General features: G+C 30.4%; 1 protein-coding gene across 2 annotated transcripts in view; it reads left to right on the top strand.

The window, feature by feature from the left end:
- LOC118199238 (retinaldehyde-binding protein 1-like) overlaps positions 1 to 24555 on the top strand; it is a 139207-nt gene that overhangs the window by 26747 nt on the left and 87905 nt on the right. The window lies entirely within an intron of this gene.

Here is a 24555-nt window from a genome sequence, read left to right as displayed (position 1 = left end):
GAAACCAATAAGAAATATTGTAATAGAAAATAAGTATCCAAAATCACTGAGAGAAATTCGATAATATCTTTTAGAGAAATATCATTAAAGAAATCAGATTATTAGATAAAAAAGCGTGTAGCCACATTTTCCCTAGCACCTAGCATAAAATATTTCTGATCCTAGCTAAGCTTGTAATATATGTGTTTAATGCATAAGTCTGTATGTCTAGAGGCTGAATCATTAAAAGCAAGACTTTCAAACCAAAGGAACGATATATAGCATCACTTGGAAAATTGTGCATAAACATTCTGCCACAAATAATCCGTTCACACAAATTTCTGGCAATTCCTGTGCTACAATCAGTTATATCTACATGTTCATCCATAAGCGTGTTTAAAATAACTTATTTTAATGATTATTAATTTTTAAATACTTAGTATAATTTTTTAATCTCTTTAAATTAATTATAAGAAACATTTTTTTTCATTTTACAAAGTGATTTTTAAAAAATTTCTGATTCGGACAAATAATATTCGAATTAATTTTTCCCCCGTATGAGTTGACTTTACGCATCAGAATTTCTTTTTATTTTTCAGAAAGAATAAGAGACTAAGGCTAAGACTAGACTAAAGAGGCCAAATTATCATCAAAATTCTGCTAATTTCATTTTCTGTTCCGCTAACTGGGACGAAGTGCCAACACAAATAACAATTTCCATGTGATGATGAATCGTTTACTCTTCAGAACTGGGTAAAGGGATAGAGAGAAAATATTTCTTTGGGCAAAATTTTAACAACATTGTTTGTCTCACACTAGCAAAGAACATAGTAATAATAATAATAAAATAAACTACTGTTAAGGTCTTAATTTCTGCAAGCAGGAAGGGCACTGCAACTGCCCCATTTATCTGAGTGCCTGTCACTCAAATTTATAGTCCTCATTTCAAGAACCAAAAAATTAAGAATACTGAGAGTTAAAAGGAATTTTTTTCTCTAGTGAAATTACAGAAAGTTGGGAAAATAAGCCTTACTACATTATATTTCTATTCTTAAAAACTGAAATACTAATTAGACGCTTTTATAAAAACGAAATCTATAGCGTATAATTAAACAACTCAAAATTTATTGAAATTTAAATAGATGATTTTGTTTTATTTAATTTTGGTTTTTAGAAGGAAAATTATCTAACAAATTATCATCTCTCGGAATTAGTTCCTATTTTTTACGTAAATTCGAATCCCTAAACTTGGTAATTGGTCAATCAGTTACCAAAGAAAAAAAAGCAGATTAACTGCTCGAAGTGACCGTCACCACTAGCGTGTATAATTCGAAAAGAAACGAAAAACTTCAATTTTTGGTTTCTCATCTTTGACTAATTGCTTTTCATTTAATTAAGCGAATCCGGAAATAATGATAGAAACATGTTTGCGGGCACAAAGCTGACTTAATTTATCTTCTATTTTTAACATTTTAAGAGTTATTTTAGCAGTTATTTAATTCTGAAGTCAAAGAAGGAAATCGCATTAATTTATATGAAATTGTTCAAGAATTTAAAAAATCATTAGTGCCTTACATGAAGTTAACTTTTATTTTTATTATTTTTATGTGCGAGGGGGAGGATTTTCGCAAATAATAGTTTTCAAATTCTTTCGAGGATTACTAAAGCTTTTTATTCTTTATTTGCATTTAAGAATACTGATTTCTTTGTTTAAAATATTGTTTATGTGTCAGTTAAATCTTGCTGGAATGATTGAGAATATTTCTTTTATTAAAAAAATGATGCATTATTTAATTTTTGATAGTGATGAAAAAATAATATAATCAAATTGGAACAATAATTTTAATTTCTTAACTATTACTTTTAAATATTGCGCGTTTGTTTTCTTTCTCACTTCCGGTATACTAATTCACTCAGTTAAGAAATTCTATAGATTTTAGTAACACAAACACGCACATCAAATAACAGAAATTCTTAGCTGCAACTTGCCCGACTAGAGGCCAAGTGATCTAATGACTGATGGTAGTTCTACCTGGTTTGTGTTCAGTGGCTGGCAAACGGGCTGACTGAATGGTTAGTTTTAGTGGTTTTTCCTTATATGTAGCATAAATATGAGCCAGTTTGAGTCTTTCACGAAGGCATCCCTTCTCTTACGCTGATAGCCTCGTGGTCTTGCCATACTCAAATAACCTAATCTAGCTACAACTTATGTTTAATTATGATTTGTTCTTGCTGCAGTGAAGTCTCGTCAAGTTGACGTTTTTCCGTGTTTTATATATGCATTTGCCGCCTAGGTAGTGGTTAGTGACTCTGACTGCCGTATCGAAGGGCCTGGATTCAAATCCCGAAGAGGTCATGGATTTTTGCAATGTATAGTGTCCATGTTGCATGAGACACTCTAAATATGCGGATAGCCAAAAGTTCTCTCGAGAGGAAGGTTGTAGGGGAAAAGAGGTGGGAAACCCTTGGACCCGTCCCTCCCCGGCGTAAATGAACAAAGTCGTACTCTCATCTGTATGAAGCCCAAGGCTTGTAATAAACACGCGAAGTCTTGCCTCCTCGGCACAATGCATTTCGTGGCCTTGTTATGGTACCAGATAATCTACATTAGTAATAGCAACAGCATATATGCAGTCAGCCCATTTGTGAGTTTTGCAATCAATTTTTGTTTTCCTTGTTTTATATATGCAGTCAGCCACCCTTACAGTGGATTTTTAGCCTTTCAGTAAGTGAATGTTAAACTTGGGTTTCTTCAATGAGAAAATATTAAGGTGTATACTACGAAATTTCAGCTAAAATTGTTAGCGACTTCAGATCACCTGTTGTATTGTATGCAATCTGGCGACTCTTCGTTCTATGTTGTAATTTACGTTCAGGGCAAAACTATTACGTATTAAGCTTTTAAAAGGCCAATAACTCGCTTTGTTAGTTCTATGGGCTAAGCTAAGTCGTTAGACTGAGTCACACTGATATGGGCTTAATCTATAAAATGAATCTTTCAAGTGTTTCTCAGGGAATATTAAAAACCAAATACTTTTAATTCAGTAAATGATGATGAAAGACCTTAGAATCACATTTTTTTCATCTCATGAAGGTTTGCGAGTTTTGGAGCAAACGAAGTCAGAGTCAAATAACACCATTGTTTGAAAGATTTTTTTGAGTTTCCCAAAAATGAAAGTAATTTTACTCTGTGAAATATTGTGTTTAAACTATTATTAAAGTAAATGTTTGATCCAGTTTAATTGTAGAGTCATTAGGCTTTTATGAAGCTGGAGATGTGAAAAATGAGTAATGTCCTCACCGGGACTCGAACCTGGACCTTTCGAATACGAGCCGAGTGTGCTACCGTTACACTCCGAAGGCATGCAGAAAGGAGGAAGAAAAGGCTTATATACTCCTCCTTTTAATGGCCAACTGGGGATTAGGGGATCCAGTCGCCAAATCCTGGTTGTGAAGAATCACCATCCACCATATTTTAGGTCTATTAGTATATTTTAATGCAGGAGATATGAAAAATGAGCAATGCTCTCACCGAGACTTGAACTTGGACCTCTCAAATACGCGCCGAATTACCATTACTCAATGAATACATGCAGAAAAGAGTTGAAAAATACCAGGTCATATTTATAACCTTATATAATATTCATTAAATGTATTGTTTTTATAATATTTTATTATTTTTGGGAATCTTACAGAAAGCAGTAAAACATAAAGTTATTTAGCTAGTTCAGAATTGCAATTAAAACAGACAGAAGTAATAAAACAAATATATTATTTTTGGATGCGTGACATCAGCCAATGTTATTAAGCATCATTCAGATTCAACTCTTTCATAATGAAATTTTAAGTTCTTTAAATTAGTTTCTGGAATTTGAACTCTCTACGTCTGAATTAGACTTCGTGCCATTAATTTCGTTTTATCGGTTTGAGAAAGAGATCTAAGTTAACTATAAAAACTGAGTTTTCTTACAGATTTTTAATGATTCATCTTTTATCTTTTCGAATAAGAAGATATGTTTTGAAAATATCTCCGCCATCCACATTTTCTGCATTTTGAAACCCAAAAACTGTACTTAATACTGTGACATTTTAAAATAGAGCATATAAATGAATTAAAAAAAAGAAATATAAAAAACATTGATAAAATATTTGTTGTTGCTTTAAATAAGGTAACATTAATAATAATCAAATAAACTCGCTCTTGTTAATTATTTAGAAATTTTAAAAAATGCGTTTTCCAATATTATTTCTATTTAAAGTTATTTCTTAGTTCAAGGTATTAGTTTAGATTAAGAATATTTACTAATCATGAATTATTTTCCCTTTTTACATCATTTAAAAAATTACTTCCTTCTCTGACACCTCGTTCATTACTTGCTTTAATATTCTTATCTACTCACATAAGAGCAGTGAAGAATAGATTCAATTTATGTCAAATATGATGAGTAGATAGAATGCGCCAGGAAATGCTAGTATATGTCAACTACTTTCAAAAACACAACTGTACGTAGAAAAACAGAAACGCAGTTGAAATTTGCATTTACCATTTTATATTTATTCTTGGAAACCTACTTCTTATAAAAAGTATGTTTTTAAAGACCTTCTCTGTAAACGATAAATACAGCAAGAAAGAACAGATTGTCACTATAAGGTACATGCACGCAAACATTGAACATTATTTATTTTAGTTTTTAAAGAATATAATTGCCAAACATAAGTTAATAAGCGTATTTTACTGATTTAAGGATAGATTTCTTTTCTCGATCATTTGCTGTGCTGCGCTAATAGGAAAAGGAAATGAATAGTTAAATCAACTGTCTGTTTCTCTTACAACACGCCGTTGATGTAAAGATTATCCAAAATTAAAAGCTGAAAAATAAGTAAGTGGATACGTTGCCTAGACTGAAACAAAGTATAAAATTTATGCAATCAAAACATAAAAGTGACGCTTGATAACTCTGTTTTTTATTCCAAAGATTATGCTGAGTTCACCAGATGCTGAATGGTAAAGTCGCTGGGTACTGGTAGTTCAGTCCAGGGGTTCAATCCCTGTAAACTGGTTGGCTACTTGGGCGTTTTCGTGTTTTTCCGAATGTGTAACATGTATACAAACCAACCTCCAGTGCTTTGCCTAAATCAAACAAAACCAACCGAACTAAAGATTATGCGTGCTATTTTAATTTAAATACCTCATAAAGTCTCAGCATAGTATGCCATAAAAATTCCTGCTTAGGTCAAAACTACGTTTTTATTATGATTAAAACCAAAAATTTTAGCAAGCGGTCAAGATTTGATACATTAAATGATTTCAGATTTAGCTGACTCCCTGCCAGGTACCAAATAAATTTGCTCCCGCACTGTAATGTCAACTACAGAGATCATGATATTACTGATCCGTTTAATTCTACACTTCTACTTCGAAGTTATAAAACTTTATTTAAATGTTTTTTTTTTAATTTCTATTTAAATATTTACGTTTAATAAATCAACTCAGCAAATATTCTCTTAAACGTAATACCTGCCGGAAATTAATCTCTGTGCTGCATTTTAGCGCAGTGATTGATGTAACAAATCAAAAAAAGGCGGTTTTTTTAACTTGTGGTTTAACAATTTATTTCTAAGATGGTGACACACAAATTCGCTTTTGGTTGTCATTCATTCTATTAACATGTCTACTTACTGCGGCCTATTGTAAGTGTGCATTTATCCATGTACTTGTTTTGAGTTGTACCGTCCCAGAAATGTCATTCAAGTGAAAATGGTTACATAGTACTTGCATCGGCGAATATAATGAAAGTCTGAGAAATGCTCGTATGTGTTACAATTGGCTTTCTTCACTTATTTCCATGTAGAAGAAACCTGGCTATTCTTACTTACTTTATTACACGGGCTTAGTGTTTTCCTAATATAGCTTTAACTGTTAGTGGAAGAAAGAGTGGATTGACTGCTGCAAATGAATTGCAAAATTAGCTGAAAATATTTTTAATTCATATTATTAATTATGAGCGGAGGGTAAAACGTTTTTTTTCCAATGAAAGCTTCTTTTCTTTTAATACTTTAAATTTTATAATCGTATTTCTGTGAACAATTATTTAAGCAAGAAGAGAGGCAGACTGCTTATTTTTCACAGCTGTTTGGAAAATCATGTTTTGATAGCTCTGTGGGTAAGATCATGTAACAGCATATCTAACAATTTCTTTGCAACAGATAACAAAACACAGATTTTTCATTTTAAACCTTTTACTGCACAGGCATACATAATTCACAAAACTTCCTATAACAGAACAAGATTCATGAAAGCAATTAGGCTGTATGAAAAGCCTTGTCAGGTGAAGAGCTAGAAGTTGGCTTAACTTACTTTGATGCTAGCACTATTTTAAATTATTCTACAATCAATTAAAAATTAATATATAAGATGTTTCATTTTATGTTTATTCGTAAAAGGATTTTTATTTAAATATTTGTAAAGTTTTACTACAAAATCTTTCATAATTTTATGCTGAACTATATCAACATGAAATAATGGTAACTTTCATAATTTTAACGATGATATGGATTAATAATAACTTTCATATTATTAACGATTATATAGAATAATAATAACTTTCATAATTTTATGCTGAATTTTTTGGATTCCCTTTGATTGAGATTTACATTCCAATTTCCATGTAGAAATGTTTTAGAATGGCATTTATCAAAAAGAGAATTTTAATGATTTTAATAGAATAGCTTATTTAATAAATCACTGTTATGAAGGATTTTAAGTTTTCATTAAAGACAGTGTTAAAACTTTGATATTAGATTATATTAATAATAAAATTAGATTGATTTAATCAATATTTTTTCATCAGTTGTCCTATTTACATGAAAACGTCTCAAAAAATCAACAATATCTCTTCTTTGTGTTTTTCTTTAATTACAGTTATCTTTTTTTCTATTTGAAATCTATATCTGTTTAATATTTCTTAAATATATTCTTTTAAGATTTTATAATATTATTTAGACACATTTCTTTATACTTGACTAACATTTAGGCAAAATTTATAAATTTGTTTATCTATCCTACCAAATATATTAAGTATGAGAGTTCTTAAATTTGTCGCTAATAAGAACAAGAGATGTAGTTTTGATGTTGAATATTGCCTTAAGTAAAACGTCTGCACGTAGAAAACAAGAAAAGAAATCAGTAAACTGCTCATTAATTTTAGATTTTAAATCACACGGTATATTTAAAGGCTTCCGTCATTATTTCTAATGACAAAAAATGCTGAAGATCATAGAAACAGTGTAAATGTAAAGCATATACCGTATATTATCGTGTATAAAAAAAGATTTTTCCAGGTTTCCGAGCAACGGTATTCTGAATTGGCAAGCGATAAGGTAAACAATATGTGCGGGAGTAAATACTTGAGGGAATAAACAATTCTGCAGACAGGATAGGTTGCATTCGATGTAGGTGTGCGCATACGGTTTCGAGAAAAGGGAATATAATTTGGAGTACGAACTTTCACTCCAAATGAATTCGCGGAATTAGGACTCAGATGTTTTTTTTTTCTGTAGTTATTTGACGCTGTGATTTTTGAAGTGAAAATAGAAGGCTTTAGTTAATCGCATTTGCTTTAATCGAAATACAGTTGATCTAGTATTCCTTTTAGTAGCAAACATGGCCTCTACCAAGCGAAACAAAGTGCTGGTTTCACTGCGAATCATGCTGCAGCAAGTATGTTCACTGTTAGTGAAAGCTCCACACGTGATTGGAAGAAAAATGAAGTCACAATAGTTAATATGACAAAGAACAAATGTATTTTGCGTAAAGGAGTAAAGATATGGTCTATCACAGAAGAAAGTGTTGTGAACTGTGTTCTAAAACATCGCCAGAATATATAACAAGAAACAACTTAGGTTTATTTGCTTTAAACTGGGCAAAAACGAGCGCAAATGAAAGAGAAAATTTAAAGCAACTTTGAGTTGGTGTAGTCAGTTTATAGCACTAAATAATTTAGTTTTACGAGGAAAAAAATTCCAATATTCTTCCGATAAATACAGTATGTTTAAAAATTCCGGGGTAATTTTAAAAAATTATTGTATCTAAATGAGTAGATTCGGAAAGAAACGAAGTACTTTCCTTGTTGCAAATGTAACATGTAGTTCCATATATCGTCGCTGGATGATACCATAATCAAGGTTTCGTTCTCTGGAGCTGAGAAGGCTTTTTGCTTGCTAGAATTTGATAAAACAAAGAATGCAATGTATGTACAACGAAAATTTACGGTAAAGCAGCACCAAACAGAAAGGCAATTTACAACTGGCATATAAAGTTCATTGAAACTGGATGTTTGTATACCAAGAAGAGATGTGGTCGGCAATGCAAGGTGTAATGCAAATTACATTAAACGAGTGATAGAAACTATCACAAGGAGTCCGAGAAAATCTATAAGCAGATCTTGTCAACAACGACTGTATGGCGTGTTTTGCGTAAAAAATTAAACATGAAACCATGCAGACTACAGTTAGTGCAAAAGTTATATCCTAAAGATAAGCGATTCCAGTTTTGCTGTGCATTACAGGACAAAGATAATGCTTTTGTGAATTCGATAATTTTTTCGTACGAGGCAACATTTCATACAAATGAGAAAGTAAACAGGCACAACTGTAGGATTTGGGAGAACAGAAAATCTGCATAACATTGCTGAACACAAGCGATTGTCCACACGTCAATGTTTTTGTGCCGTTCCATCAAGAAACTTGATGGGCCTTTCTTCTCTGAAAAACAAACTGTTATTGGAGAGTCTTCCTTCAGATGTTGTAGACCGTGTTAATGTCATTGTTGCAAACTGAATCAGAGAACTTTTTTTTTCAATTAGATGGTTTACCCCCACATTTTCACCTTAATGTTAGGGCATATCTGAGCATTCACTACCTAATCGTTATAATGGTCGTAGTGAAGCAACATACCAATTTCTGCGAAAGTGGCCTAGTAGGTTTCCGGATATCACCCCTTGTCATTTCTTTTCGTGGGGTTATGTAAAGGATGTTGTTTATCTTCCTCCTCTTGCAGGTTATGTTATAGAATTGAAAAAGGCGAATTCAACAAGTAGCAGCCACAGTCTCTAAAGATTGTGCCGTCTGTGGCTAGAGTTAGATTATCGGGTCGACGTTTGTAGGATCACACTGGTTTCTACATATAGTGTTTGTAAAAAGATTGTTGTTGAAAACACTTGCAAGTTTATTCTCTAAAATGAATGTACTTCGTTACTTTGTAATGCTTCTAGTTTGGTATAAGACGTTTTTTAAGTGTTCGCAAACTTTAGAAACACGCTGTATTCAATACATTAATTCTGTAAAGAAAACATTCCTTCGAATCTTAACTTTCATAACTCCGTAAAGAGTGTTAGAAAGTTCTGTCAAGTTTTATATGTAAACAAAATTCCTCTTTATACAAATTTATGCACAGCATTGATTTAGTAAAAGAAAACGATATTTCCTGCCCGTAAGTAAAATCATATACAAGATCCGGTAGAAACGTCTCTTCGGTATAAAATGGAAAAAACATAGGCAGCTGGTATACAATCTAATATAACGTAAACTGCAGTGTACAAACCGAGAATGAACCGAAAGAAACCGAGTTATGAATAAATAACTGTAAGTCATGTAGTCCCCGGGTGCTTGATTACTCTTTCAATCATGTCGTTAGTCGAAAAGGTTGGAATTTAAAATGTGAGTATCAGTTACTGTATTAAGCTAAGAAGATGAAAATGATGGATATTGAACTTGCATGTATAATATTTGACCATAATTTTATCAATCAGAATAAATCTCTCATTCTATGTTTAACAGTTTTATTTGAGCTATTTGTATCATTTTATCAATGATGTGTTTGAAGATGCATATTGCCTGATTTTAATAAAAGCCATGTTCCAAATAACTCTATATCATAAGCATCAGTAGAATTCAGCTAGCACACTGAAGAAAGCAAATCCTAATTTTATTCAGAGTACTAACTAACTTTTAAAAATTATTTTCCCTTAGCTTTTAAAACATACCGCCTCATCTAGAAAATACTGCTAGAAGTCTTAAACATAAGTTGAGAAATGTTTGCTTTAAGAAACGTTATTCTTTCCTGACAAAAGTGAAGTAATAACATACGATGAATGAAGTTCTAAAACGCTTATTCGTTAAAAGCAGCAAAAGAAGAAAAGTGCGTCATTGGAGAAGAAACTCATGCTAGAATTCGGAAAACTTGTGTTTCATTTATCAGAAGAAGTCTCTACATTCAAAATTATTCGATTTCTTATAAACTGTTAATTAACGTCAAAGTAAAGGATCACATTTCTTACAAAAATAAAGGAAATGCCAACATTTACGTCACAGTAAGGTGAAATAAATGTCTCATTGTCGCTTAAACATACGTTTTGAAAATGGACAATAATGATTGATTAACCACTGAAAACTGCTTGGAAATTGGCTTAAATTATGACTGTCAAAAAACTAAAGGAAATCTTACTTATTTTCCTCATCCAGAAATGTAATGCATTATGAAGGAAATGGCCTTCCTGATATCATCCAACTAATTTCGTAAATTTTGAAAGACAGGTAATTCTTGGGTCAGAAACCAAAATGTTATCAGAACTCTAAAGCTTGGTTTACGATAAGGTTCTTTATGATTATAAAAAGGGTTTTAAAATGCAAAATTAATATTGAAAAGGAGAGGGAAGATTCTGAAAATATGCTCAAAAATGTATAAAACAGACGCAGATAAAATGTCTTTATTCAATTCTAAAATATATTATATAACTATCTTCATTTCTTCTTGAATAATTACGTACTATAATGAATAACATACGGGACCACTTTTAGGAAATGTATTTGTTACAATTTAAAAACTTTTCTGTACTAAATAATGCTCGTCATGAATCATGCTTTGAAATATAAATTGTTGTTCCTTAGATCTTATATTTGGAGAAATTCTGTCCATCATCAATAGAAATTAGCCCAATATATCTTGTAAACACACGGGAAGAATTTTATGGACATCTGAAACATCTGAATTTTCTTAGATTTTATAGACGCTTCGATTTGTCAGATCAGTTGAAAATGTACTTCACAGTTACAAAGTTTAGTTTTTTTAGTTATCATGAACTGGAAACAAACTCTAGTTAGACTGACAACGAATTATCACCAAATCTAAACGTTAACGAAAGAATCTTAAGAAAGTCGTAAAACAAATCTTTTTATTAAATCAGAAGTTTAACATAAATGCACAAATCGTGCTTGTAATTCAGCCAACCACTTGTGGCGATGTAACTTACAGTAACAGTAAGCTCAAATTTAAAATAAGCTAGGCGTTAAAGAATACACAATTCAATTTAAAGAGAAGTTAGCTAAATATTTTAACCGGCGTAGATGTTCAGATATCGACAGTTATAATTCAAGGCCGAAGACTAGAAATCTTATTTGAGCTAGAAGCAACCTAGTAACGTGACCTAGAGAGGCAGAAAACGCTCTGAATTAAACTACCGAAACTTTCCTTTAAATATTATCTCTTTCTTCCTCAGTTTGAATCCTGGTAAGGAAACGGAAACGAGAAGTGACAGTAAAGATCCAAAACGTAAACTAACCGGCTAATGAAAAATAATAGTAATACCCCTACATAGTTATAAATTTCTTTCACATTTCTATACTACTTCTTCAAGCATGTGTATCACATCAGGTAAGTACTTGTAATAGTACATCTCAAAAATTTTAAATTTAGGTCTTTGATATTTGTTGTTTACGATTGATGATTGCTGTTTCTATGGAATTTAAGGTAAAAATGAAGTATTTGATTTCTAAGTACAGCTTAAAATTTTGGTAGATGAAAAACAGACATTTCAATGCAAAATATTTCAATCTGGGATATTTATAAGAATTTTCTTGAAGATAATAATAAAGTCATTTACCTTGCTGTATTTTTTCCTGATACCTTCTTATACTCAATGTGGTCCATATGCAAAATATTTAGATATCGCATGGATGAAATTAAGATTTAGTTGTGAGAAACACAAAACTCGTAGCGTCTTGATCCCTTACCTATAAACTGATATTTTTGTACCGCAAGCCTTCAGGACACAACTTCAAGAGAATTACTTAATGCCTACTTTACTATAAAAGATGACTGTAATTGTATTACTGTAAATTTGCCTTGTCGAATGAATTCATCTTAAAGAGTCTTCTGTCTTTGAAGCTCCTCAGTAGTTTGTCTCAACATGAATCTCAGATCATGTTCACTAACCCTTTCGTTTATTTCCTTCGAAATATTTTTATAAATTGTCTGTATGTAACGTTTTCCACTACTTTCATATGGCTCTAACCTCTGCATCCAGTTCTTCGGGAAAAGTTTAGCAAGATTATTTTAAAGTCTTCACTGGCTTCATTACATGGTTGTTACTTTTTAGCACATGTAGTTTGCTTTGTGTTTCGCAGGGAATTTCTGTATGAGCTTGGACGTAATATCCGTGTGAACGTATGAATAATCTAGCTCACTTAATATTCATGTGAAAGAAAAAGATGTTTAAAAAACAGGTGTATTGGACAAAAGCGCTGAAAGGTACTAAGAGAGCGAAACAAAGTGTGTTTAATTTGCTTTATTTAATACCTTTGCATACACTGCTTCAAGATGTTTTTATGAAAGAAGTTATAGCTTTTAATGGTGCTGCACCTCAATATTGTTTTTCTTGTTATGATAAACCTACCGTAAATTGAAAATTACGTAATACCTCTAATGTTCCGAATTTATCTTAACTTAATCATAAATGTCTAGCCTATCCTTCTAACTTAAGTTAATACGTAGCCAAAACTATTTAGAAAAGTGGATATTTTACAATAAAAATTAATATTATCTTGAGCAATTAATTAAATATTGCTCTTAAAAAGAAATGTGTGGATACGATTTTTTTCACCATTTAGTATCATAATTAGTATCACGTTGCAGTTAAAAGATATTTAAAACATTGGATAGAAATTAACTGATAGATGCCTCGGTGGGCTACAAAATTATTCAAACTTTCGAAGTACAGCAGTTTAGGAAAGCATAACGTCTTCTCCATGACAAATTCACATATTTTTGAAAGCGCAATTAATGTTTTTGAGGATCATCTGAATGATTAGCTTTCGAACAATTTGGTCCTTAATTTAGTGTTAGAATATTGAGAGAAATAACATACGTTGATCCTGAAATGCATGCGTATTTATAATAATAATTACAAATGTACTGCATTATTTTTAATTCTTTTTTATATTTATTGTCTAAAAACACAAAGAATTTGTCAAAATATTACTTTTTTATTTAGTTGATATTTATTTATTTTCTTTCGTTCTCTTTTCGTTTTCTTCTCAAATACTTGCTTACTAGGGTCATGCTTACTTTAAAAAAGCATCTATGTTATTATTTACAATTTGAACGGAAGAAATACGATGAGTCGATATATATTTACTCTGTTGCTTCTATTCTGTCAAAGGTATAATGACGGATTAATAATTTTCTGAAGATCAATGAATAAGTATCTTGAGACTACTTTGCCTTAGATTCAGCTTTAGGTTTCATTATTGCGTATTATTTCCTCCATTTATTACTATTTTCGCTGTCTGTGCAATACAGGCTTTTGCGATATTTCATTATTCTTTAAAGAAGGAGAATTTAAAAAAAATTATATTAAAATATTGTTTGAACAGAAACTTGTAAGAACCTTAAGATAAGGATTATAAAAATATTTAATGTACTTGAAGAGAAAAGAAATTTGTTCAAAATAATTAACTTTCCATTTCATTTTTCCTGTAATGGAAATAATACAGCATGAGTTCAGTTTAGCCATAACAAAGTGGCAGTTTTTTTTCTCTTATAAAAATTCTCAACGAGTTCCATAAAAGGAAAACATCGGTAAAATAAATTTTGATGGAAGTACATTTAATTCATTTGCTTTGTGAAAAAGTTTGTATTTCATGAGCTTGAATTGGTAGTATTTTGTAGTAGGTTAATTTTTAACTTTTAATCTAATTGTTTAATGAGAAACTAAGATCGAGCCCATATGTAAAACCAGATTTTTTACAATCTTATGAAAACGCACGTGCTAAAAGCTCCAAAATACTTGTCTCATTTTTGAAGAGCTTGTTGAGGAAATTCTACTGTTGTTTGTGAAAAGAAAGTAATAATTTCTTTTTAAGATGAAGTACAATAAATTTACAGAAAATACTTATTCTGACATTCATATAAAATCTCACAAGTAAATAAAAATATTCAGCAAATGAAACGGGATATTACATCCTTCATGAATCTTATACCATGCGATAGGGTCTGTTACAGTTTTGTCATGTGACTCATAACTAACCAGTTAAAATTAACTGCTTTACATATGACATATAATTTCTTAGTAATTCATAACTAAGCAGTTATAAATAAATTATTTAACATAAGCAATACACATACACTCTCTGTACATATGATATTATTCATACCTTACATCCTCAATTATTTTTCACAAAATAAGAAGAAAAGAAAAGGAAGGGGAATAAGAATACAAAGAATAAGAAAACTTACTATAGAATTTCATATTAATAACTTTTTTCTCATCAAATATGCAATGAAAGCTAAGTCATAAAAGCAGCATTTTCTCATTAAACCGACTAGTTTTCGTCAAAATTTCAGCTTCCTTCTTATTAATTTTAATCATATGTTTAGCAGTTTCTGGTATTTTCTAATCCAGTATTAATGCTTAGAAATCAGGTTTGAATTTCGGAATTTTGATAATCGGAACTTCGCTTCAGAGCACAGATATGCAAAATGCGCTTCCTTGTTCAAGGACGATATGCATGTACCCAAGCACAAGGAAATATAAGTAAGACATAACACTTGGCCGAGACATTCAAGCTTTTCCGGATTGACCTCAAGATTAAACGTTTTACAGGAAATTTAGATAGCTTTTACTATGAAAAATGGTACCAGAATATAATGAAATATTTTTATTGTTTTAAATGCATTCAGGCATTGAGCAGCACCGACTAGCTTTTAGTACGTACGAAAATATTGTACTCTTATTATAATGCGGTGTCCGCCGATAACATCGCGGCAAAAACATCGCGGACGAAAACGTCGCGGAGAAAACAACGCAAGGCGAAAACGTCGTGCTACAAAACATCGTGGGAGAAAACATCGCAAAGAGAAAACATCGCAGTTCTAAAACATCGTGGTACAAAACATCGAAGTCGAAAATAAAGCGGTTCAAAAACTTCGCAGTTTAAAAACATCGTCGTCGAAAATATCGTGGTAAAAAATAAAGTATCTACAAATCATCGCATGACGATAACATCGCAGACATGCTTTTTTTTTTAGGTTTTAATAATTGTAAATGGATATTCCCATAATGATTTGTGAGCGCAAGATGTAAAGAAGGATAATTTTTACTTTGACATTTTTTTATTAACTAATAAATTTTTGCTGAAAAAGTAAGAAGGAAACTTAAGCATAGAAAATTAAATGCAACTCATTATACTTTTCGTGAAAAATTACCAGTAAAAACTTTATAAAATATGATTTATTAATGGCCTTTGTTAGTTAACTATGTCGGTTTAAAATTCTATTAAGTACTATAAGTTGCATAAATTTTCTAGGCTTAAATCTCCTTCTTATTTTCTCAGCAAAAATTTATTAGTTAATAAAAAATATGAAAGTAAAAGTTATCCTTTTTTTCCAACTTTCGCTCACAAATCATTGTGAGAATATCCATTTACAGTCATAAAAGCCTGAAAAAAGCATGTCTTCGATGTTATCGTCATGCGATGATTTGTAGATACTTTATTTTTTACCACGATATTTTCGACGATGATGTTTTTAAACTGCGAAGTTTTTGAACCGCTTTATTTTCGACGACGATGTTTTGTATCACGATGTTTTAGAACTGCGATGTTTTCTCTTTGCGATGTTTTCTCCCACGATGTTTTGTAGCACGACGTTTTCGCCTTGCGTTGTTTTCTCCGCGACGTTTTCGTCCGCGATGTTTTTGCTGCGATGTTTTCGGCTGTAACCTATAATGCATATCTTAACTAAATAAAATATTTTAGAAAAGTTTTCTTTTATTATTATATTTACACCAAACTATTGGCTTACAGGTGATGCACAGGCATACTGATGATGTATTTATTCAAAAAGAGGAAAAGGAAATTAATATCCTCAATTGATTTGCAATATCAACTTCGTTAAAAGCTCTACAAGGTTTTAATCATTAATACATTCCGTTAAATCATTTTTAAAAAGGACAAACACATAACTAAAATTTATAAACGTCTTAGAATCTAAACTTTCTAAAACACTCTATTGAAAGGTTATAAAGTATTTCTCCCGCCTTCTTAGCATGCCTTCGTAGTGCAATGGTCAGCACACTCGGCGCGTATTTGAGAGGTCCGAGGTTCGATTCCCTGGGAGGGCATTGCTCATTTTTCCTGTCTCCTGCTTCGAAATAACCTAATGTCTCTATAAGACAATAAAAATGATTAAATTCCTCAAAATTGAATTTTTTTTTTTCATTTTTATTAAAATCTGTTGCTTAATTTTATATGTTTATATATTCGCGGAAATTCTAATTGATGGGTTGTAATGAAGCATAATTTTGTGTTTTAGGTCAAGAAACTCAAAACCATTCTAGACTTCAAAAAATGGAATTTCATTTTATGAAAGACTTCATGAAATTTCTATAACCTTTCGGAATATTACACATATTTTATATTGCGTTGTTTCAGAAATGTTTTTAGGATAATTTTTGTGTGATAATGCATACTATGAAAAGTTGTTTTTAAAAACAATGTAAGGGCAAAATTTGATATTTTGTGGTTTTCAACAGTGGCCAGTCATTTCCTCCTAAAATATGAGAAGAATTTCGAAGATTTCGAGATTATGATTATCTGGAGACTTGTTCTGATATTTCATTTTAGGCATACTATTTGATGTTCTTGGATGAAGTTTCTTCTGCAGTCAAACACAAAGCTATTAAACTGCATTTTAGCACAAGCTTGCTTTCCTATCACATTGCAAACTTTGTAAATGCTTTATCACATACGTAAATTTTTGAAATTTTGAAATTGTAATGTGAAATTAAGAAATACAAGTCTTACAAAGAAATAAAAATGGTAATGTAATTTTTCTTATGATCTAAATCTAGAAGAAAAACATCTAACTCTCAAAACGACCATTAAAAACTAAAATGTCATTTCTGCACCGCATTTTTCTTCACAAAATGATCGCTAATACAAATAATGTAATTTGATTGAAAAGTGAAGCGGGTACCGCTTGTGTTCATATATTACTTTTATTATCAGATCACCTCTGACCATTATTGCCACATAAAGTAAAATGAAAATAAGAATACTTTTATTATTTAAAACTGATATTTGACATTCAATTTCGGTAACCTGAAGATTCGAATATCCTTATAAAAAATATAAATAAACTATAAGCTTTATTCAAAGCAATTTATTTATATGATTTTCTTAAATATTTATATTTTATGTGCACATACATACACATATTGACACAATGCATACTGTCGCCTAATACTATTTCTCTTATATTATTTTAATTACTTTAGAAATATTTTTGAAAGAAAATTTCCTTTCTACAGACCATTAGTTTAATACCTTTCCATGTTTTTATATTTTGTTATTATTTAAAATTATTTCCCTATCAGTGAACAAGCAGATTCTTCACAAAAATTTGCATATAGTAATATATCATAGATATTCTACTAGTCTTTTGTCTTATTTCAAAAACTATGATAGTCATAAAGATGATGTAGTGGTTCCATATCCTACAATCAAACGTTTTGTTTGATTTCTCAAAATTTTCGTATAAATATAAATAACATAATGTATCTATTTCACTAACAACATATTCATGGTTGGCAAAGTATATGCAATATATCATTCCTTTATCTTTTAATAATTTCCGCTTTTTTTCCTTTTGGATGATTAGTATGAATCAATACAAGCATATTTTGATGAGTTTTTTTAACTCTCATTGAAATATATGTACTTACATCAAAACATTAAATTTGGGATTTTTGAGATAATTATACTTTTTTACTAAATTTTATGATGCGTGTTTTATTCCTTGCAGGACAATTACTGATAGGTAGTGGACGAAAAGCATACAAAATTTTAGAACTAATCCAGTTCACTTTGAATAGTTAATGAAAATTCTCGAGAATATAAATTCCTGTAAACTGTATTCTTCTAAATGATGCATGCTATTTTTGCAGTAGAATAAAACGCTTGCAGTCAAAGCACTGGACAGGCATGCACGAACAAGGAAGTATAAATCTAAAAATTACAGAGCAAAATATTAAGTACAAATACCTTATAAAATTTACAATAAATTTTCTTCTAACGGTTAATCATGACAATTTAAGAAAGAAAAGTATAAATAAATTATCAGTAAATTGCCAAATTTTTCCTTTCCTTAATTTCATTCGTTTTAGCGTCAAGGTTATAAAAGTAATTTTTACTAATCTTTTGTTTAAACCTTTCCGTCTTCAAACGGGAACAATATGCTTGTAATCAATGGGTATTGTTCATGTTTATGATCATATTTACCAAACAGCTCTCAAAATGTTTCTTTATTTCATTATACACAAACAACCCTTTTCTCTGAAGGTGGTAAAGAATTCTGACCAGAGTTCTGATCAGGAAATAAAACTTGGAATTTCTTCAAAAAATTTTTATTGCTGAATTAATTTGTAGACAATTGCTATGCTCAATCAAAATCGGAAACACGTGGTCGTTATCAGCACTTCACGTGGCTGTAACCGGATTTTGAATCAGAGTTACACTGGCCGCCTACTTTTAGTGAGCCAGGCTATCTGATCAAACATATAACACATAGACTAAAACGCAAAAGAAAAAAAATCAGGTTCATTCGAGGTTCAGTTTTGGTGTGTGAAGGTGCAGTTGCCCCTCGCTCCCTATTTTTTAATTTCGCTAATTTTTTTGCATTTTGATCTATGTGTCATATGTTTGATCAGATAGCCTGGCTAGAAAAGTAGGCGGCCAGGGTAACTCTGATTCAAAATCCGGTTACGACCACATGTTTCTGAGACTTATTTGCCGATGCTTTATTTTTCTTCTTTTTCTCCCCTTTATAGTAATTTCGTTCTCCTGATGAGGAGGGACCTTTAGCTGCCCTCGAAATCGATTGAGTGTTTTAATATATGTAAGCTAAATACAAGTTGTTATTGCGATTTTTATCTTCACATTGGCGTGTTTCTCTTCTATTCTAATTGCTATGCTATTTCTAAATATGGAGGCAAACTGTTTTACTAAATATTTCAATAAATATAACATAAAATATTTCTCTCACTATGAAGCAAAGCAATTAGTTTGATTTAAGTTCATTGAAGTAATTTAAGTATTCATTATACAGCGATTTTAATTTCTATCTCCAAATTTCGTTACTAGCATTTAAATAAAGCAAAGAAGTATGTCTTGCATGAAAATTTAAATATAAACGTTCCCATTTATAATCTAGTTTATTGTTCAAATCTTTTAAAATGCACATTTCTGAGATCCTATATCACTAAGATACGGTCAACGGAAAAAGTACAGTATTATTCAAATAGGTTGGTTCCCTCCAATTTCCGGTGTAAAATACATTTTGCTCAAATTTTTCAGCGATTTGTATTCAGGCTAAAGTTAAATCAAGCAAATTCAAAGTTTAATCAATAACTGAAATAAATTTAACAAACGTTTATTAGTTGAAAACCAACATGTCTATACATAAAAGGTTACACATTTGGTACAGAAAATACATAAACAATGATTCTGTTCCCATTTAATTGTCGATTTAGCGTCTTGGAGACATATATTAGTCCAGTCCGTTCCATTAAACAAAACAAAATAGACACCAGGTATTATATTGAAAGTAAACAGTAGTTCAAGCAGGTGTCCATTTGTATAAAACATTATCTTGTTCAAGTTTTTCTTAGTAATTGGAAAAGCAAGTGAATTATCAACTAAGGTGAAGTTTCTATCGATGGGCCGGCTTCTTCATTGTGAGCCACCTCCATTATTTTCTAATTATTGATAGTAGGCACTACCTGTTGACTGCTTAGCATACTACATGAAGCTTGAACAAACCGCCTTCTTGATTGGGAATTGATCCATACTCAAACAAGGTCTCTTTACAAGAAAATAAGATTTTTGTACTTTTCTAATTTCTAATTTATGAATGTAAAGAAAATATAAATATCAGTAAGACGTTAATACTGTTTTAGTTGTTACTTATAACATTTAGAACTGTGTTCAGTCAGCATTATTTTTCTGTATTAACTATGGCTATATGCTTTGTTATAACTGAAATCACGGACGTATTAACATGCCGACAACAAGTTCCCTTCGATGAGCCAGCCTGCGATGCTATGAATGGGCTGCTGGCGCAACCCATGGCAACCATATCACGGCTAATATTTTATTTTGAAATTTTTTCAAGATGAAGTATAAAATGTCTCTATATCTGATTTAATAAAGAGCTCTCAGGAGCAATTAAATATATAATTATATAATAATCTCATTTTCTTTGTTATAAAAATAATTAAAAGACAATCTGTTTTTAATCTAAACCGGAATTTCCCTAATTCATGTATAAAATGATTATTTTATTGAAATTATCGTAATGATTTTCATTAACCTACATGATAAATTATTTTTTTCCTTTTAGTTCATTGATATTTAGTAAGTTTTGAATAAGAGCTTTTTTATTTGTTTTATATTCGTCTTTTTTTGTTCAATGACACGTTATCAATCAACTATGCAATTGAAAAGTCGTCTTTTAACAAAAAGTATTCACACTTTTACTTCTAACAATTCTTTACATCAAATAATGGAAATTTTCAGCGACTTCGCAACAACAGTAAAAAATTTCGTTTTATCTTTTAAAAACTTCATTTTAAAGATCTGTCCCGCTCTCTATGATGATATAAACACTAAATGACTGAGAATTTTCGTTTGTTTGTTAAATGAAGGATATGTGCAAAAATCCCTTTCGATATTAAATTGTGTAAAACTGTTAATTGAATTTTTAAAAAAATAGGTTCATCCCATGGTATTTTTGTTTATACTATATTTTTTACTAATTCAAAATAGTTTTGAAAACATTACTCTTATCTATCAGACTATTTTGATCAACAATTTTTGCACTTTTTTTAATAACATTTCAAAATTTCCAATATTTATAACAGATAAATTTTTGAGTTTCTAAAAATATTATAAAAGATAATATCATGTACCCGAATAAAATTAAATAAATCAATTTTAAAATAAAATGCTGAGAAAAATGCATATAAACTTATGAAATAGGGAAAACTAAAAATCACGCAGTATATTTCTTTATGACGCCTAACTTCGAAACTATTTTTCTCATCATTGCCAAAAAAAGATGCAATTCTGTGTCACATTTTAGCATTTTTTAATGGAAAAAATCGCTTAGTTAATATCTTTTTACCATTCGTTTTTTTAAACGGACAAAGAATTTGTTTTATAATCTGTGAAATATTCAGAATTTTGCATTTTATATACTGCAATTTTAAAATCATAAAAGTGAAATACTTGAGAAAAAAGCCAACAATTTACAAAAATTATATTAAAATTATGATTCAAATTTCATTTAAAAGTTGGGTGAGCTTTATCTTTTTATTTTTAACTAATAGTTCATTGTAAGTTGAAAAGTCTTTCCTATTACTCTCTTTTGACCACAGCTTTTCATGCCAGAATGTAAATGAGATAGCGAGAGTTTATTCAGATTAAAGTAGAATGAAGCGCTATTTAAGCAATAATTTTGGAAGTTACTTTTAGAATATTTCTGCTTATTCTAGACCACGTTGTGCTGTGATTATTAGCGACTTGCGTTAGCAGCGTTAAGTGTTCTAGCCATTCAGCTTGTCTCAGCCGGTTTACTATAGACCAGAGTTCTTCCTGCGCGTTAAAGTATTCTGTGATCCGTTAGGCTAATCTACTACACCTTGAAATTAGTATTTTGTTACGTTATTCTGTTAAGCCAGAAGTGCGTGGCTTCTTGCAACCCAAATTGGGTCATCGTTAATTTTATGTTTGAATAAAAGGGTCTTATACACCCTTCTTCTGATTTCTGTTTTTTTTCACAAGACTAGAAGATAATTCTTCAAGTGTCCATTTCAAAGTTTATGTTTCCAAAGATACATGGACCTTACAGTTGTGTTTCGTTCGACTGGGTAAACAGTAAATTTCTAAGATTTCTAGTTTGTTCGCTATATGAAGATATGTGTAAAAAATCATATACGCACTGAATTCAAAAACCTCAAAATTGGATTTATAAAACTTCGCTTCACCACATTGCACTGTCATCCACAAATATTGTGAACATAAGTTGAGCTTGATAGTATATTAGGAAGTAGGACAAGAATCGGTGACGAACTTTCAACCGTACAAACAAGCACCATATGTGTACTAAAAGCGTATAATTATGAAAATATTGAGAATGTAAAAATATACTAACATCAAAATTAGCCATTTGAAGCATGTTGGCAGAAATTTGAGAAATATTAAAGAAACCGTAAACAAATATTTGTTATCACTATGTATAAAGTTGAAGTTTTCGTAAAAACAGCAAACATACTGCAGAGTGATATTAATTTTTCTTAATGAAAGTATTGTAAACCTATCGCATAAACGAAATACCAAGCTAGATATGAAAATGTTCTTGATTTGATTAGCGAAACTCCTAATTCTAGAAGTACAAAAAATTCAGCATTAGTTTGTAAAATCAAAGCGAAAGTTACAAATGAATGAAATAGCAAGTTACTATGCAGTCCTCTTCAGAGTAAAGAGCATGTCACTTAAATATTAATTCAGTGTTTTCTACTTCCTGAAAGTAAAATAAGTATGAAACCATAAACGAATTTCATAGTTATAATTTAACCTTTGACTTTTCAAAAGAACGTATACTTACAAATCAATGTCATTATCATTCATACCTTATTAAATCACGACCTTCATAGATAGTAGTCATACGAGATTCCATTCTCCGCTTCTTAGTATGTGTTGCAAATTCATCGTAAATGTGCTCCGAATTCCAAGTAGATGTACTATATGGCTGCTTGTTAAAGTATTCTTAACAATTTTAATCTCAAAGATTTTGAGTTAACAAACAGAAATTCAAGATTTAGTGTAAATACAAAAGAAGTATTTCTCCTTATTTTTATTGTTTTATGTTTTTTTATTTACGTCAGCTACAGTACTACCACTACTAAATTTTAGAATTATTTTAACTCCCTTGTTATTGGCACTTATAATGAAGCTTATTTAAATATTTTTCGATAAAATCAATATATTCCTGTTATATAACTGGATAACCGAATAACTTATGTACTTATATTCAGAAATATGCCAGGCGATCAACTACAAATATATGAATGCAAAACTCTTCTTCGATTCGCGTTCGGCTATTTTTCACTCATTTAACTTAATTAAATAATACTTTTTATAATTTAGAAAGCGGGTAAATAAAATGCCAAACAAAGTAATTACGAAGTATGTGTTATTCTAATCTAAAGTCGGTAGTATGATAACAGACAGTTTGACAGAAGCGAAAGGAAATAACAGAATGAACAAGAGTAAAGGAAGTAATCTGTTGATATAAACGAAAAGTGAATGTTCTTCACTTAACTCTTTGTGTTGCAGGGAATCCAATGTAAAATAAGAGCGCTTATGTAGAAGAATTTTTTTTAATTAGAGACTGTATGATAGTACTTATTATGGTGAATAAAAGCTGGTCAAAGAAAAGACAAAATTAATTTTTATTTTTTACTTTTGTTCTTTTAAAAGGAAAGCTGTTATCTTACAGTAAAAGGTTTTCAACTTCAACTTCCTTTATGCTAAATCATACTTTATTTTGGCAAATTTTTACTTCCTTTTAGTTCAACATTGATGAATACTTAGTCCTTTCAATGAATTCTTGCATTCAATGATATTCGATGAATCTTCCGAAAGTGTGATTTAGTATAAAGGCTTTCTTAACAAAATGCTCAAACACAACCTTCGTCATCTCGGTTCAAATGAGGTTTACATTTATCATTGTTTTCATACATGGTTCAAATGCAAGATGTAAATTCAGAAAAGAATACCACTATTTATTATAAAGTTCAGTTAGATATCAACTAACTAAAATAAATTTTATAATTTAGTATTAAATTGGAATTATGTTCTATTAGCGAATATTTATTAACTTAAGCTTATTGTCATTGGCAAGAAAGGAAACCAAGAAAGCTTGAAAGTGAACCGCATTATTAAATCTTTAAATTATTAATATTATTACTTCATTTTAAATCAAAATTTTCTTTACTAAAACAAAAATATTTTTAATTGCTTGGCATTTGATTTTAATATTTCAAATTTTTACCGCGATTTCAAAGTTATATTATTTTACAGAAATAACAAATTACTATAAATTTTTAAAAGAAAGAGTAGTAATTGCTTAAGTAAAAAATTACTAAACAATTAACTTGTTCAAATCGTTTATATTTTTCC

The sequence above is a fragment of the Stegodyphus dumicola genome, chromosome 9 (assembly GCF_044657685.1).
Source record: "Stegodyphus dumicola isolate Sdum_Otavi_A_Nest chromosome 9, ASM4465768v1".
Lineage (NCBI taxonomy): Eukaryota > Metazoa > Arthropoda > Arachnida > Araneae > Eresidae > Stegodyphus > Stegodyphus dumicola.
This window is presented reverse-complemented; position numbering and strand designations above follow the sequence as displayed.